This window comes from Pezoporus wallicus, unplaced genomic scaffold (genome assembly GCF_028554395.1).
Source record: "Pezoporus wallicus isolate ANWC-B61680 ecotype Strahan unplaced genomic scaffold, APGP_CSIRO_Pwel_v1 contig_5485, whole genome shotgun sequence".
Lineage (NCBI taxonomy): Eukaryota > Metazoa > Chordata > Aves > Psittaciformes > Psittacidae > Pezoporus > Pezoporus wallicus.
The window spans coordinates 6,540,046-6,556,466 of record NW_026641550.1 but is presented as its reverse complement, the minus strand read 5'-3'; the positions used below and the strand labels follow the sequence as shown (position 1 = coordinate 6,556,466).

At 41.0% G+C, this 16,421-nt stretch overlaps 1 pseudogene; it reads right to left on the bottom strand.

Annotated features, from left to right (window-relative positions):
• Positions 1-1,308: 1,308 nt before the first annotated feature.
• Positions 1,309-9,253, bottom strand: LOC130607300 (uncharacterized; annotated as a pseudogene).
• Positions 9,254-16,421: the final 7,168 nt, after the last annotated feature.

Sequence of the window (16,421 nt, the reverse complement as noted above, 5' to 3'; positions counted from 1 at the left end):
TAATCTTTTTCCTGTGGGTCTTTCTCCTTCCCACAAAACCTGCTGTTCTGGCTAGGCCTGGAGCTGATGTAGAAGAGGTTCTTCCTGGTGGACTGCCTTATTCAGGTCCTCAAGTGGGATCCCAGCTGCTCAGGAAATGAAATGAGCTCTTGCTCCTCTCCTTAGTGATTTAGTACAAGTCTGGCAAAATAAGAAAAAGCAGGAAAACTTTTTTCTTATTGAAGTGATAGGGAAAGTTACTATGAGACTGTAAAAATAAGGGCTTCTTTTTCATCTGTTTTGTAGTATTTGGTCTGTGATTTAAAAGAATAGTGGTCCTATGCTGCCACTGAGTTTACTTGGCTTGGAAGGTGGAAAGGAACAATGTGTCACTTGTAGCTGGAGATAAGAAAATAAAAAGCCAGGGTAGGACCAGAGGTGAGTGTGGCATTGGATTGATGAGGGTGGGCAGTGGGTAGAAGCAGTAGTCCAAATGGAAGTGGTGATGGATGTGTTTAGGGATGGACCAGAAGGGGGTAGCAGGGCCAGTAGCAGGGAGAGTGAGAATGGCACAATTGCTTTGCCTGTTGAAGAGCTGGCTGTAGTAAAGGTTGTGTGCACACTGGAGGTAGGGCTTTGGGGATTCCAAAATCAAAAGACTGGCCAAACACATCACTCTGCAATAGAAGCAGCTATCTCCTTCCTTGTGGACAATTCCCCTGTGCTTTGTATATCTCAGCCCATTAGCTATTTTCTTCACTGTAATTTCAGTACTTGTTCTATCCTTCCTTTTTATGCTCAATGCTTATGAAATAGATGTTCTTGGGGCCTGTTGTCACCTTATTACATGAAGCTGTCACCTCTTTGCCACTTGCTTGGCATGATAAGTTAGTCTTTGTTCTTATTCTTAGGGTCTCATCATGTTCTACTGGTCCAAAGCCCTGATGGTCACCCCTTTCTCCTTTATACACTCCTTGTTTTGTGTCTTCCCATGTGTCTTTCCAAAACCCCCTGTTCCCTAGGGGAAGGGAATATTTTCATGGAGCCATCCAAGAATTGAGCTAAATCTAATAATAATAATAGTAAATCTGATAGAATCATGATAACTTGTATGTGCTCAAACTTAGTGACTGACTAGTTACTAATTTGCTTCTTCCTGACTCATTTGTTCTTTTACTTTCAATTGGTCTGCAGTAATTAAGGCTTGATACAGTTTTTCCAGGTGATACAGGTAGCAGTGAGACTCAGCTGTGCCTCATGGTAAATCACTTACACTCCAATAAAGACAGCTGTAGGGAGCAGAGGATTTCTTCATTTTTGCAAGACAGCTTAGATCCAAATTCTTTCATCGATGCAGCTGTAAGTTATCAGACACAATGACAGAGTTCTCGGTATAATTGTTTGTGGCTTCTACTGCAGTTGTTTCCTTCAGCAGTATCCCTGGTTTACCATCTAAAGGTGAGGGCTGAGGGGGATGTCTGTATTTCCTTGACTTTCGAAACTTGGGCAGTCAGTTTCAGTCTGTTTCCCTGTAGTTTGGTGGGCAGTTACTGCAAAAATATGTGATGTCGTGTGGCATTTTCTTCAATTCCTCTTCCCTAGCCTAGAAGAAAACAACAAAACCAGCGATGCTGTGTAATGAGGGAAGTAGGTATGTGTCAAACACGTGCAGCAGTTCTTTCTGTCTTTCTACCCAAATGTGATCAGGATGTTATTCCAGTCAGCACTGAATTTAGTCAATTTACACTGGCATCTGTGGAAGATGCATCTTTTGCTATAGGGAAAACAAGACTTACCCAGAAATTGCCTCTTATGCATATGTTTAGAGTAATATCTCAGGCTTTCAGCAAAAATAAACCTGGACCTCTAACATCTTGGAGATGAATGTAGGACCCACTGTGTTGTCACTAATTAGGTTTTGGTAGCAGGTTGTTTATTAACTGCCTGCGTTTGCTTGATTTATAGAAAATAGAGGGGTTTGGTGATAAAGTGAGTAGTGGATAATACACAGCAGAACTAATGACCTGAATTTTTTTATCTTGCTTTCAGCAGAATTTTCATGTCCTTCATTGTAGAATCACCTACTTCCTTGTTTCCAAGTGATTTTCTTTTCCAGCCTAGCTGGTGGTTTCTTCAGTGTCTTTTCCAGGTGTCTCTGTACAGATATTAAAAGCTTTCAGCAAAGTATATTTTGATGTTGGGGTAGCACTTTGCTGATTGCCTTCTGCTTTTTTTTTTTTTTTTTTTTAATACTTGGAGGTGATGGACTCTACCAACGAAAGCCTAGAAATAATGAAGTGCTAATAGCCTGAGTGCTTTCTGTGAGTGAGCGTTGGCTACACTGAGAATTCTCCTGTTCTGCTGAGAGATCTGTCTGTATGCTTGCAGCGTTGCTGTACACCCAGCAGATGTGGGGATTTGGTAATGAAGCCGTAATTATTTAGGGAAGTTACTTTTACTACTGAAGAGATCTAAGAATGGTTTTGTTAGGGCTTTGTAACCATAATACTGCTGGCCTCTGCTGCATACAAGTTAGCAGCTCAGTCTTAGAGCTCTGCTGCTGAGGGTAGAACTTACTTCTGGAAAGATGTGGTGATCAGCCAGGAGGCTGAATTCTGCTGGTTTCCGTATGATAAACCGTTCTAGCAGTGATAAACCCACACCAAAGACCTAGGGTTGAAATAATCCCTATCCTGTTATAAGTTTCCTGAGTTATCTCCTCTCCAGACTTTTATTGCCATAAATAACTCTAGAAGTCAGGCCTCACTGCCAGCAGTGTTAAGTGCTGCAAATAGTATAGAAGATGATTCATTTAGTGAGATGAAGGTGGAGCATGAATCAGTAAGAAGAAAACTGATATACAAAGGAGACATTTTGAATGCAGATGACACAAAAATCTGAACAAAGCAATGTTCAGTCATCATAAAAATGAAACAAAAGACGTTTTCAGTAGGGGAAAAAGAAAGAAAAACTCTTCTACCTAATGACAAAGGCCATTCTAGCGAAAGCCTGAAGTGGAGAGGTGTTGCGTACTGAGCATGTCATTCCTTATTCAAGATAAACTGTGGACTGCATGAGAAGAGATTAATGGAAGATTCTTCCCAATATGTCCAAACTAAAGAGAATATTCAGCAAGCAGGTTGCTTTCCAGGTTGTTCTTTGTCTATATAAACTGAGAAAAGAACTTACCTTTGGGCTAAACAATTTTTGGAGGTCAGGAGTCCTCATAGCTTTGACGAACCCACACTGAAAGTTGACAGCAATAGAAATGCTAAAATAATAATCTGTGTGCATCCCTTGTAAATGGTAACTCAGAAGTGGATAAAATTCCCATAGACAGTTTAAAACTACAGGTTTTGGTCCTTTTGCTTGCCCTTGCACACATACGAGTGCCTTTAAAGCTAGGCTTTGAAAATAGGTACCCGCAGATACACTATAGCTGCTGGTTCACTAGTGAACTGAAGTGTTCAGTGCTACCTATAATTCAACTCCTGCCACTTCTTGGGAGTAGGGGTGTTTATTAATTAAATAAGCACCCTCAAGAGCTCAATGTAACTCTTGAGGGGTGAGGATTAAACACTTTCATATTTAACATCAGTTATGATTTTTTTGACATTTGGAAACAATTCTTCACTGAGACATCAGTCACTGGAACAGACTCCTCAGGGAAACAGTCATGGCACCAAGCCTGTCAGAGTTCAAGGAGCATCTGAATGATGCTTTTAGTCATGTGGTTTAGTTTTAGGTAGCCCTCTGAGGAGCAGGGAGCTGGACTTCATAATCCTTATGTGTCCCTCCCAATTTGAGATCTTCCGTGATTCTGTGTAATCTTAGGTGGAAGCTCTGGCTTTGCTGGCATTTTTAGTAAGGGCCACTGTTAAAATTGGAGGGGATGGTTTATCCTGTGGCATGTATGGCTCTTCCTTAGCTTTATTATGCTAGAACCATAAAATGTTGTTCTGAAAAGTACTGCTTCTTTAAGGCAGTAACACTTGGAAGCAGGTATAGCAAGGTATCTTAACATGTACTGCTAGGAGTCCACTTTTTCAGTAGAAAGTGAGGGATGGTCAGAAGACTAAAGGCCTCCAGCATAGCTGTTTCACAGTGTTGACAATGGCAGGAAATCCAGGGAAGACAGGTAATGCCGTCATGGCTTAAGGGGTGCAGATACTTACACAGACAGAGCTATACTCATGAAAGGAAAGCTCTTGTGCGGATATCTGTCTGAAATATTATTGTAAAAATAATCTCAAACTTGGTTGTACTTGCCTTTCATGGTGATGTGACGTCTGTGAGCTCATTTCTTCATTGAAGTTAGTGCTAGACCAGAGTTTAGAATAAAGCTATTCATGCCTATTCCTGGTCAGTTCCAAAATTTCAGATGTGAATTTACGCATGTGTTAATGCCCAAAATCCAGAGCTGCATGTTGTAATTTGGAACATGTCTGGGTGATAAATCTTTTCTAGTGTGTCTCTGTTCAGTTTAGTCTCTCTATTCATAGTTAATCTGCTGGATTTGAGCTCTAATGGAATAAACTATTCTTACAGGAGGTAGCACAGGCCAAGTTTTCTATTGCTACTAAGGTAGACCTAATAGTTAACAGCTAGTGACAGATTTAAGTTTTCACTTGTAGGTTACCCAGAAGCAGGCCCAGCTCAAATGTAAAATACCACTTGGAAAAGTTGGCTTTGTTAGTGAAAAGTATGAGGTTCATTTTTAAAAGCTGTACTGATTTTAAAAAGGGGAAAAAAAGAAGTGCCTTCCTCATACTGGGAAGATGGAAATTCTCCAAGGAGAAATAGCACAGACTGAGTTTCTGTCAATAAAAGAGTATGTGTAATTTAATACCAGACAGCTTTTTTAATACAGGAGGAAAAAAAAGAACAGATACTTGCCTATTTTATGAAGGGGGAAAGATACAAAACCGTGCCTGCAGTATGTTACCTAAATTTAGCCACGAAGGAGATAATCCTCTCAGATATCAAAAATCTGTCAGAGGGAAGTAAGTTAAAGCTGTGGAAAAGCTGTACTCGGAGACCCTCAATCCCCATTTTCCAAAGTGCTGGAAATGTATCATGCAGCACCAGTGGCCGGACTGTAAGGTGGCACTTGCTTGTTTAGCCCTTCATACAAATTTTTCTGTTTAATCTTCAGTAATGTAAGTGGCTGAGGTTAGAGATATGTGAATGGCTTGTCTCAAGTGACAAAGCTACCAAAAATTATTCTTGGTTTACGCTTGAGTTGTTCTTGTGTTCAAGCAGTGATCATGCTTTGGACATGCTTTGGACAACATATCCATAAATGTGTTGAACTTCTTACACACTCCCTGCAGACCTTCTCCCTCCCTCAAATTCCTATCTGGAAGAGACATCTGATCATAACACAACGCTTCACAACAAAAGAATAACCTTGAGTTTGGAAGACAAACTAAGCCTCAGGTTATCATTCAGAATTAAAAGAAGATGGAGAGTAGCTTCTTTCTCAAACACTAGTTCTGTAATTTTTTTTTTAAATCCATTTTGTAATTTTTTAGTCTGAGATTAAATGTGAATTGTAGATTTCTCAGAAGTGCAAATACTTAGGATTTCTGAGGTCTTAGGTTTTAAGTTTCATTATAAGCTAACAGCAGTGTTTCTTCTTGTTTCATGGACTTGTTTCTAAGTTTGTGGCATGCAACTTCCAGTGAGCTTTTAAAAGAGCAAGTTTTTAGTACTGTTGCTGCCTCCTTTGTCCCCATTTGAAACAAGCCCAGGAGCTGTAAACAACTGAAAACTGCTGCCAGCTTCTTTTGTATTAGCGTCCCCATAACGCAGTTCTTTGTGTAACAACTTGCTTCTAGTCTTAGAGGGGATATGCTTGGATGCTCTGCATGTTCAGAAACTGAATCTTGGGGTGCTCACAGCAGGGGCAGAGCTGTAACAGGGGTCCTGTCCCATATAGTGACATTTACCTTGTTTTCTTGCACTTCTCCAGTCCTGGCAGTGGTACTTTGGGTCTTGATTATTCCCTGGATCCTCACATCTTCAAGAATGATGGTTTTTGCCTCTCTGTTTCCTGTAAGGGCCATGATTTACTGATGAACTCACTGATGGACAATGCATCTTTAAAAGATGGAAACCTTAAAACTTGTAGAGCACCTGGCATTCAAACAGAGCTTTGTGATGTGTTTCCAGTGCCAGAGTTTTTATTTAAGAGGCTACACACTGAGAATGTCCAGTGGAGAAGGCTTGCTCAAGTCTCTCTTCACTGCTTAAAATTTGCAGTAAGCTTTTTAGTGGCTTGAAGAATGGTGCAGGCACCTAGTTCATTTTCTCACTCTAGTCTATTACACCCAGAGGGGCATATTCAGGAAATAGGGAAGCATATGCTGAAGGCCTGTGAAGTCAATTTTTGAAGATGTTCCCACAGAGGATGTGGGAGCTCCATGTAGGGAGGTCTTTACAGTTCAAGTTCTCAAGGCTTCTGTGATCTTGTCAGAGAAAGCCAGGCTGAGATAGGATAGCACAAGCTACTAAAGGGCCATCTTGTAAAGATCACTATGATCATTCTGTTAAATGAACCCAAACTTTCATATGCTTTTGTGGTTTGTTTTTTGTTACAGCATTACTACATTTCCGTCTGACCATAAGCATTCCAACACTTAATTATATATTTATAAACAGTTTTTGAGACTAAAAATCAAATTATTTTGATAACCCTTCTGAGTTGCTGTTTAATTTCCACATATTAGACATGAATAAACAAAGAACAACTTTATTGCCAAGACCCATCAGGTTTTTCAACCCTCAGTTGACAGTTCTACCATCTGCCCAACCTCTATTGACAGAAGTTAGAGCTTTTGTATGAAGAATGCTTGGACCGAATCAAAATTGCAGTTATTTGACATCTGCCACTCTTTGTAAGCAGAGTGAATATGACAATGTTGGCTTATATTTTAGTTGTAAAACAAAATACATAACATCTACCACCTTGTAGAAGCTGACTCCATTATCTGTCCTAAAACAACTGAGACAGTCACTAAAAACACACTAGGATTCAGCTGTCAGTCAGAAGACTTAAATGTCAGAAGCCAGTATACAGCAAAACATAGCTTGGCAAAAAAAAATAATAAATAAAAGCATGATGAGTGGGCAACATTGACAAGTGATGTGAATTTGCACTGGTTTACTAGTCTATTAATCCAGCAGAAAAAATTATTTGCAATAGCTTGATATGGTATAGGTTTTGTTTTTCTCTTGAAACAGAAGATTGAAGCATGATTTCAAAAACTTTTTCTGTTTAGAAATCTCCTGTGAAGTTATCCTTTTAGCAAGTGGGAGGAAAAGGAGCTTGAAATTAGATGAAACACCATTTCAGAGCAAGTAAATAACTGCTCAATATGAAATGAAATCCTTTCATCATGTCCTTCTGTGGCATTGGGAGTTAAGTCCTCTTTAATGAATAGCAAACATGAGTAATTGTTGTTTTTGTGTTTAATTTGAAATATTTTATTACAACCCTTGTTTATTACAAAGAGTAAACAAGCACTGGAAATTTTTCATTTAGTGTGTTTGTGAAATGTAAGCTGTTCCTAGCACTTGAAAAATAAAAGAGTTAAACTACAAAATTAGAGGGTTTAAATGTTCCAAAGATAGTGCTGCTTTTCCATTAGGATACTTACTACAGCAGTATCCTAAGGCAGAGAAGTTTGGGTTTAAGTGTTTGCTAGTTCCTAAAGGGGAAAATAAAAATTCTTAGCAGACCTTTGCTTATCATCATGATGATTTCTGGAGTTTTTACGGTTTTCTCTATATGGTAATTGGCCCTGCAACTTTTGGTTGCAAAGTTAAGGAGAAACGTGGTATTTATTTACTGTTCCTGATGCTAGTCAGGGTCACTGTATTGACTGTTATGTTGTAAAAACTTGACTTGTAGCATGAGACTGAGAGCCCCCGCGTGGGCGATGCATCCTCCCAGTGTGCTGTAATCGCACTTAGAGAGGGCTACCCCTGAAGGCAAGGCTGAGTTTGTTCTCTTGGTCTGTTCCAGGCATCTGCCAAGAAAAGTATCTACCCTCCTGCCTATTCTGGTAGGGTTGAGTCATGCTGCAGAACATAATCATCAGCTAGGAAATACTGTCTGCTACTATTGCATGGCTTTAAACCAGTGGTAAGAGCTCAGTCCTTGTGCTGCTGCAGTATGACTTGTTTTTGGATGTGTTGGTTGTAGCAATAGAGTTGCCAGATTATTTCCTCCTACGTCTCCATTTGTGGAGCTGATATGAACTTCAACTATTGTTTACCTGTGCTTTGTGCATTGCTGCTTTTCTGAGATGATGTAAATCTTTAAGGCAGTTCCTCAGGGTAGTCCCCTCACTGGTCTGGTCTTCAGGTCTGGCTCTATCCTTTGAAGTGCCCGTTGGCCAAGCTGCCCTATCCTGTGTTGGGATAGTCTCTGTTCCACCAATGCTGTCATTCTTAGTCTACAAGGAAATGAATAAACAAATGAGAAGCTCCTTGGGCTTCTAAACATTTGAGGTGGTATCTAGAATAAAACTGGCAGGTTCAGAGTGAAGTGGAAGAAACGAATGAGAAGCTCCTTGAGCTTCTAAACATTTGAGGTGGTATCTAGAATAAAACTGGCAGGTTCAAAGTGAAGTGGAAGACAAAAGTGTTCCTGATACTTATCCATGTTCTGTCACAAGTGGATAACAATGGTGAGGAAAGATCTCTTGGAACACTTTGGAAAGGAAGCAATGACCTTAAGCCTAAATGTGTCTATAACCCAGTTGAATATTGGAGTATTGTTTCAGTACTTTAAGTGCTTTCTGTATGTGGATCGTTGGTTAGAAATTTAAAACTGAGCTTTAAATTGGTGCTTGGTAAGGTGTGCACCTTCTAAACAACAGCTTTAAACCTCCAAAGAAGGCAGGACTAGAGCCTAGATATATTCTTATCTCTTCTGTGTGAGTTGGCTCAAGCCTAAACACAACTCAGCAAACTTCATCCCTGGCGGTGTTCAAGGCCAGGTTGGACAGAGCCTTGGGTGAGATGGTTTAGTGGGAGATGTCCCTGCCCATGGCAGGGGGGCTGGAACTAGATGATCTTAAGGTCCTTTCCAACCTTAACTATTCTATGATTGTATATGTCATTGTGCACTTGTGCTAGGACATCTTTTAATAAACAGAGTCTGTTGGGAAGAAGTCAGTACCTGGCTTTTGGCTTCCTGGTTGTTCTGTAGCTCCTCAGAAGACAGCTGTATGACAGCAGCCTCATTAGAAATACTGCAGCCCATGGTGAAATTGTGACCATATGCTTCTGCTTGCTGCAAGTCCAGGGAGTGGAAATACCATAGCCTCTTCCTTGGAAGCTTGGTTATCCGTTATCACCAGAGTCTTAACTGTTGCCAGGGCCTGTTGCTACAATAAATAACATCACATAAGGTTTTCTTCATATGTCTTGGCATACAGACATCATTGTCTCTGTCCAAGCACCTTCCTCTGAGTTTGAGAGGGAATGTATTTCTTTTGCACAGCTGGGATGTTTGTTTAAAACCAGCAAATCTGCACAGGTCATTTGGGGTGTTTGTGAACCTCCAGCTTTTTTTCCTTCATTTTTTTATTTTATTTTATTTTTTTTCATTAACAAGATATTGTCACAGAAAATCCACATTTCAGTCTCTGGTTAGATTTCTTAAGTATTTGTCAGCACCATTAGCTATTAGAAAAGATGAGCCCCGAATCTGGAATTCCAAGCAGCAAGGCAAGCTTTTATATGGGAGGACATGTCATCAGGAGTCAGGGACAGTCTGTAGCTAGGGAAAAATCTTTTAAGCATCCTTTGAGATCATTGTACAATGTCTTGATTACTGTTTGAGTCTGTTTACATCCCTAGAAGATCTCTGTAGGAAATTTAAAAGAAGAAAAAAACAGCTGTGGTTTACAGTTCCAGGAGGTTGTTATAAAAGGTGGCAGAGAAATGTTAAGGCAGTGCTGTCAGTTGAAGATCATGTCTTGGATCACTTGTGCTGAGATCATCAGCTGCTAGAAGAAATAAATTGGTCTTTTACACAGTAAGGCTGGTGGACTTTCAGAATCAAATGAACCCCAACACTGAGGCAGAGTGACTGCTGCCTCAGAGATTACTCTGGATGGGTGGTTGCAGGCAGCCCTACATGTTCCTCTTGTCTTCAGTCCAACCCTCAGCTGTTCTGGTTGGAAAGCTGCAGAAACTCATTTGCATGGCTGTTAGATGAAAAGTGGTCTTCCCTGCCTCAGGGTGCCTTATTTGACTGTGTAAAGCATTGTCTTAAGCTTACTGTATGCCTTCCAAGTTGTAGCTAGCACTGCTACCCAGCTCAGAAGTCATGTATATGACTGTATCTACCTGCACTCATATCCAGGAGCTGCAAGGAACTCTAAAATGTGCATCCACTGTCTCTTGAGAAACAAGTGTCCTCAGAGAAATGTTCTTTTTTTTCACCCGTAATTGACAGGGCCCTGATTTTTGTGTCCAGTTTGAATTCACGCAGAATGCAAGTCAAATAACCTTCTACTGTGTGGGTTGGTGGTTGTTGTTGCTGTTCTTTTTTTTTTTCTCTCTTTAGCAGATGTTTGCAGGTTGTATGTGATAATGCTGAAATGTGATTGCTTCTTGATGTATGGCGGAACATGATGTACAGGCTGAGCTGCTTGTTTGCATTTCTGATTAAACACTTGCTGTGATGGTGCAGTTCTAAAATTTGATTGTAAGAGGTGAAATTTTAATCCTTACAAAAAAGGATTTTTATTTATTCCTTCAAATGCAGATAAGGTGATAAAATGGAAACTCAGTGTCAGTTATCAAAGTAAGAAAAATTTATTAAATATAAAGCCATAGGCTGTAGCATAATCAAAACCCAGGTAAGCTTTATGATTTATGCTTTACAAACCAATTACTGGCAAATAAAAAGAAAGATAAGTGATAGTGTGAAGAAATAGGAGTACACAGGATGTAACAATGGCCCTCATTCGTTCTTATGAAAAGAACCTTTGTGGATCTCAACAGGATTTGTACATTAGAGCCTGATATTTTAATATCTTAAGCACAAGATTAAACTGACATGGTGAACAATATGTTTTGAACAATCAGAGCTACAGGCTTTCATGAGCAGACTGCTCTCATGCTGATGCTGATTGACGAGAGAAAAATCTTCCTCTCATTTTAGCAGCTTTTCATCAATTATAAAGTTAAAAATGAGCAAGTTTTGCTACAGTCAAAACACCAGGATGTTCGAAAAATAGAGGATAATACTTCATAAATACAACTATAGGATGTTTCCCGTTAAGAAAGCCCAGAGAACAGAGCGTATGTGAAGCACAACATTGAAACTGGAGGAAAAAAAAGGATCTGTTAGAAAAATCCACCCTGCTAGTAATGGTGGGAAGGGGAAAGAAGTGCAGGTCTCATTCTGCCTTGCCTTGTGAGAATGAAAATAAAAGCCAGTCACAGGGATGTGCATGCCAGGGGAAAATCACTGCAAAATCATAAACAGCTGTTTCTATATTGGTGGTGTTCTGTAGAGGAAATTGAAATGTATGTATATTTTTAAATGAGGAGAGTTGTTTTCAAAACTCCCAAATCTGAAGCTGTTTGGCTTGCAGGATGATTAGGAAAACTGAATGGGAGACAGGACATCTCTCCGCCTACAACCTTATCAGCTATCTCTTATTTATGCTGCTAGATTAGAGAGCTACTGCAAAGAGGTGAGAAAAGGACTATCTGTGGAATGGCATTCCTGATACACAGCAACACTTTGTTGGTCTCGGTAAGTGAAGGATTCCCATGTAGCATCATCAGCTCGACATGAATGCAGATAAAAAGCACTCTCCTGAGGCTTGGAGGCTGGCTGAAGTTATTAGCAAAACAAAGCTTGGCTGATTTGGAGAGAGGCAAATTTCTGACACTTTTAGTCTGACAACATTCCTACCCACTTCAAACAATAGAAAGCATCAGGGTGGATTTTTCAGGGGCTCTGAGCAGCAGTATTTCTCTTTGAAAATAGAAATGAATAGTTGGGCAGCTATACTGGAAGTGCCTTGAATATTAGTGATCACAAGTTACCATCTGGGGGAGAGTTTGAAGCCAAAAGGACTCTGGAAAACTCCAGCACATACTGTGTGTGAAGGGGGAAAAGGGGTGCTCATCTTCCCTATGCTCTGGTGACTCTCCCCTGGTGTGTTGCTGCAGAACTGAGGGGAAAAGTACCTGCTAGAGATGTGTTGGGAGGGGAAAAATCCACCCCAGGAGATGGGGGGCTACAGCGGAGGCTGAGTCTGGAGGCTCCTGGAGGCAGAAGACAAAATGAGCTGGGTTGTGAAGTGGGCAGAGGGAGGGAGTATGGAGGAGACAGGAGGAGGTGGGTTTAGCTGCATAAGGTGATTGGAAACCAGAGGTCTTGGACCAAAACTGAGAAATTCTGCGACTGAAGTTTAAGCCCGTACAGACCATGCAAGAGCTGCTGCACTTCCAAGACTGGCTGCTTGGATAATCCAAGTAGACTTTCACAGACAGGCACTATATGATGTTTCTTTCTCTGGGGTTTTCTTCTATTCCCAATTTGAAAAATTACTTGGATGGTAGTGGATGAATTTGTCAGGGTTTTCATCTCTGGGTCTTCCATGTTAGGTTCTAGGTACATCCCAGATAGGCTAAACAGCTTGCAGAGCTGGTCTTTTATGTGGGGGCTGAGATTTGACGTAGAGCTTAATATTTGTAAGATGGGGAAAGGAAAAATGGCAAGAAGGAGAGCCACACTGACTGGGTGGCTGTAGCCAATGGAGAATAGACTGTCAGTTGTGCTTTGCTAAACCAGATCCATGGCTGGCTCTTCTGTGTGTGTGTTGTATTTCAGTGCTGCATGTGATCCAAAAGCTGTACGTAATCTCTCCATGGTGACTGCACAGTATTTCTTTCTATTTAAGGAGGGAAAGAGGTTTGGGTTTTCTGCCAGAATTCCCACTCAGGTAATTACACTTCTGCCTGCAGAATTTCTCTGTAGCTTCAATTGTAGTAGTTTTTCACTCCCACTACTAGAAAGTGCAAGCGCAGATCTGCTGCTGTGCTTTGGGAATGCAGCAGTGGTTGCTCTGCTGAGGCAAGTGAAGTGACCCTGCCATGCATCATTTATGCTGCGTTTGCCCCTATTAAAGGTTGCTGCATCTTGCTACTTTGCAGCTCTTATCTTTCTGTGCTTGACTTTGGCATAACAAGTTGGTCTTGCTAGTGATATTGCTAGATGATAGTGAGACAGCCAGCTGGAAGCCAATGAAAAGATGATTAAGAGCCAAGAAAAAACCATATGGAGAGAGAGGGATTTCTCTGTAAAGAGTTATAAGTAAAAGTGTTTGTCTTTGGATCCCACTAACTGTTTTTTCCCTTCTTTGCATCAGTTTTATGGGTGGGAAGTGGTTGCAGTTGATTAGCAAATTTTACCAAATCTCTTTAACTAGAACAGATGTTGTAAACAGTAGATATTTCAAGCATCACTGTCAGTACTAAAAATCAACATATTGACGTTGTAATGGTAATAACAATTATTTTTCATGATTCCACTAATGTTAACTACTATACTATATATGATACCAACATGATACAAATACTGTTGTTTTGTAAAATATGAGATATATTGAATGAAGGTCATCTTGTCTCAAATTTAGGTGATGTTATTTTTGTTTCTGAGCTTCTGACAACAGAGCTAATAAGGTCCAGCTTAGCCTCAAAGACACTTCTGGAGATGCTTAATTCTCTTTTGAAATTGAAGTAGACAGGCCTTGTTCACTCAGAGCATTATATAGAGATTTAAAATAGGGGATGTCCGGCATTTATAAGACACATCAAATACAGTGTAGATAGTAAACAGAACTGGGACAATTGAAACAAATTATTGATTCATGGAATTTAGTCCTTCTCTTCACAAAATGTTCACACGCAGACTGTGTTGCTATTGAATATAGCTCTTATTCAGATTTACTAAATGAATGTTATGGTGAGTGTGTGGGTTTAAAGAAAAATTCTGTTAACTAATTCTGTATAGTTCACATCCTCAAGACTCAAGCTGTTTCACATATGTTACTGTTTCAGTTTCCCTGACTGACTGAATGCTATTCAAGTGAATAGTACCGAATCCCTTCCTGAATTGGTATTAGGAGTAGGGGTGCTTAAACTTTCTTTTTGAGGTTGCAGGTTTCTTGGGAACATGGGATAGTTTAAGGGCAGCCTGACAAATAGGAAGTGGAATTTTTTTACGAAGTTCAGTGTCTTCCTTCCTCTCCAGTAAGAACTAGTTAATTCTACTAGTTACTAGAAGTGTCACGGACTGTGCTACTTCATTGAGAACGGGTGTGCTAGTATGTTTTTTTCTCTTGCTGCAATGTTCACAGCAGCTTTTGCACAGTGTCTTCTTGAACAAGGATTCCGGCTGGCCTTTCATGGATTTAGTTGCAATGTGATGAAATACTAGTGGGGGGTCTGTGTAGGTGGAGGGCACTGGTATCTGATGGTAAGACTGCCTTGATGGTTTTGAAGGACAGATATTCTTGGTGTTCAGAACTGCTGTGTTTGTGTCTCACCTCTGCATCCAATTATGTGCAGAACACAGCTTGCCTGAGAGATAGAAGAGCTTTTTCTACCCAACTGGAAAACTTCATTGAGCTGAAGGATGATGCTTATCTGAAGTATATCTTTTTCCTGCATCCCTCTTTGTTCTTTTTCCTCTTCCCAAGCAACAGCAAAACCTTCCATTTATAGAATCATAGAATAGTTAGGGTTGGAAAGGACCTTAAGATCATCTAGTTCCAACCCCCCTGCCATGGGCAGGGACACCTCCCACTAAACCATCTCACCCAAAGGCTCTGTCCAACCTGGCCTTGAAAACTGCCAGGGATGGAGCATTCACAACTTCTCTGGCCAACTCATTCCAGTGCCTCACCACCCTCACAGTAAAGAACTTCTTCCTTATATCCACTCTAAACTTCCCCTGTTTAAGTTTTAACCCATTACCCCTTGTCCTGTCACTACAGTCCCTAATGAAGAGTCCCTCCCCAGCATCCCTATAGGCCCCCTTCAGATACTGGAAGGCTGCTATGAGGTCTCCACGCAGCCTTCTCTTCTCCAGGCTGAACACCCCCAACTTTCTCAGCCTGTCTTCATACGAGAGGTGCTCCAGTCCCCTGATCATCCTCGTGTTTTCATGAGAGCAGAGGGGCAGGATCACCTCCTTTGAGCTGCTGGTCATGCTCCTTTTGATGAAGCCCAGGATATGGCTGGCTTTCTGGGCTGTGAGTGCACACTGAAGCTAGGTTATGTTAAGTTTCTCATCAACCAACACCCCCAAGTCCTTCTCCGCAGGGCTGCTCAGAATCTCTTCTCTACCCAACCTGTAGCTGTGCCTGGGATTGCTCTGGCCCAGATGTAGGACCTTGCACTTGTCATGGTTAAACTTCATGAGGCTGGCATTTCCTGTTGGTTTTCCTGTTAAATTAATCTCTATGAAAGCTGCTTATGTTTCCATCTTAGATACTTTTGCTGTTAGCCTAAATATACTAATGTCTGTCATCTTTGCTGAAACTGCCTCTGCTCTAAGCGTATCAGTTGAACTCAAGGGGATCTGTGTTGTCACCCTTACTTGAATTAGTGGATGTTTTGGTCTTCTGAGAAAGCTTATGTTTCTGCCACTGAAGAGTCATTGCAGACTGCATGGTATGAAAGACTCCTGTGCCCTGTGTAGTAACTCAGCGGCATTTGTTCTCCAGAAATATGTAATGCAGATGAAGGCAGCTTCTGCATCGGGTGAGTTGGGAATAGTCCAGGAGTCTCTTATCAGTTTGTTGGGTTGAGCTTGTCTTTTTCCCATGCCTTTTCAGACCCGGCCATTTTACTTGGAATACTTCAAATTTGAAGCCAATGATGACTATGTTCTCAAAGATACAGTGGAAATTGCATGGGGTTCTCATTCTAAGCTTTTGGGCTAAGCCAAAATATACTTCCCTAAGGGAATAAAGAAACCTGGAAGTGTAAATCCATGTAAAGGGGCAAACCAAAGCCCTGTTGGAATAGGGGGACTCATGTGTAGTCAGAAGGGCATGCATAAATGAGGGTCTCTTGGCAATATTTCTTCACCCTTGGGAACAAACTACATGAGATGCTGTGCTAATGGAGAAGGAAGCGTGAATGTACAGACAGCCCCACACAAAGCTTATGGTTATCACTGGAATAAGACTGTAGTTAAGGGCAAGTTACTCCACAGGGAGTAAAATAGGCCTGTGATCCCATGCACTTCCAGTTGCTGGAGCAACTAGGCTGGGGCTGTTTCAGGCATCAGTCTTGCTCTGTTGTGAAGTGATGCTAGAGCTCCTTTCACGTGACAGGACAGGTCTTCTCTTGGAAGACAGCTGTCCTAAGAGAACCACCTGGCTCCAAAGTGA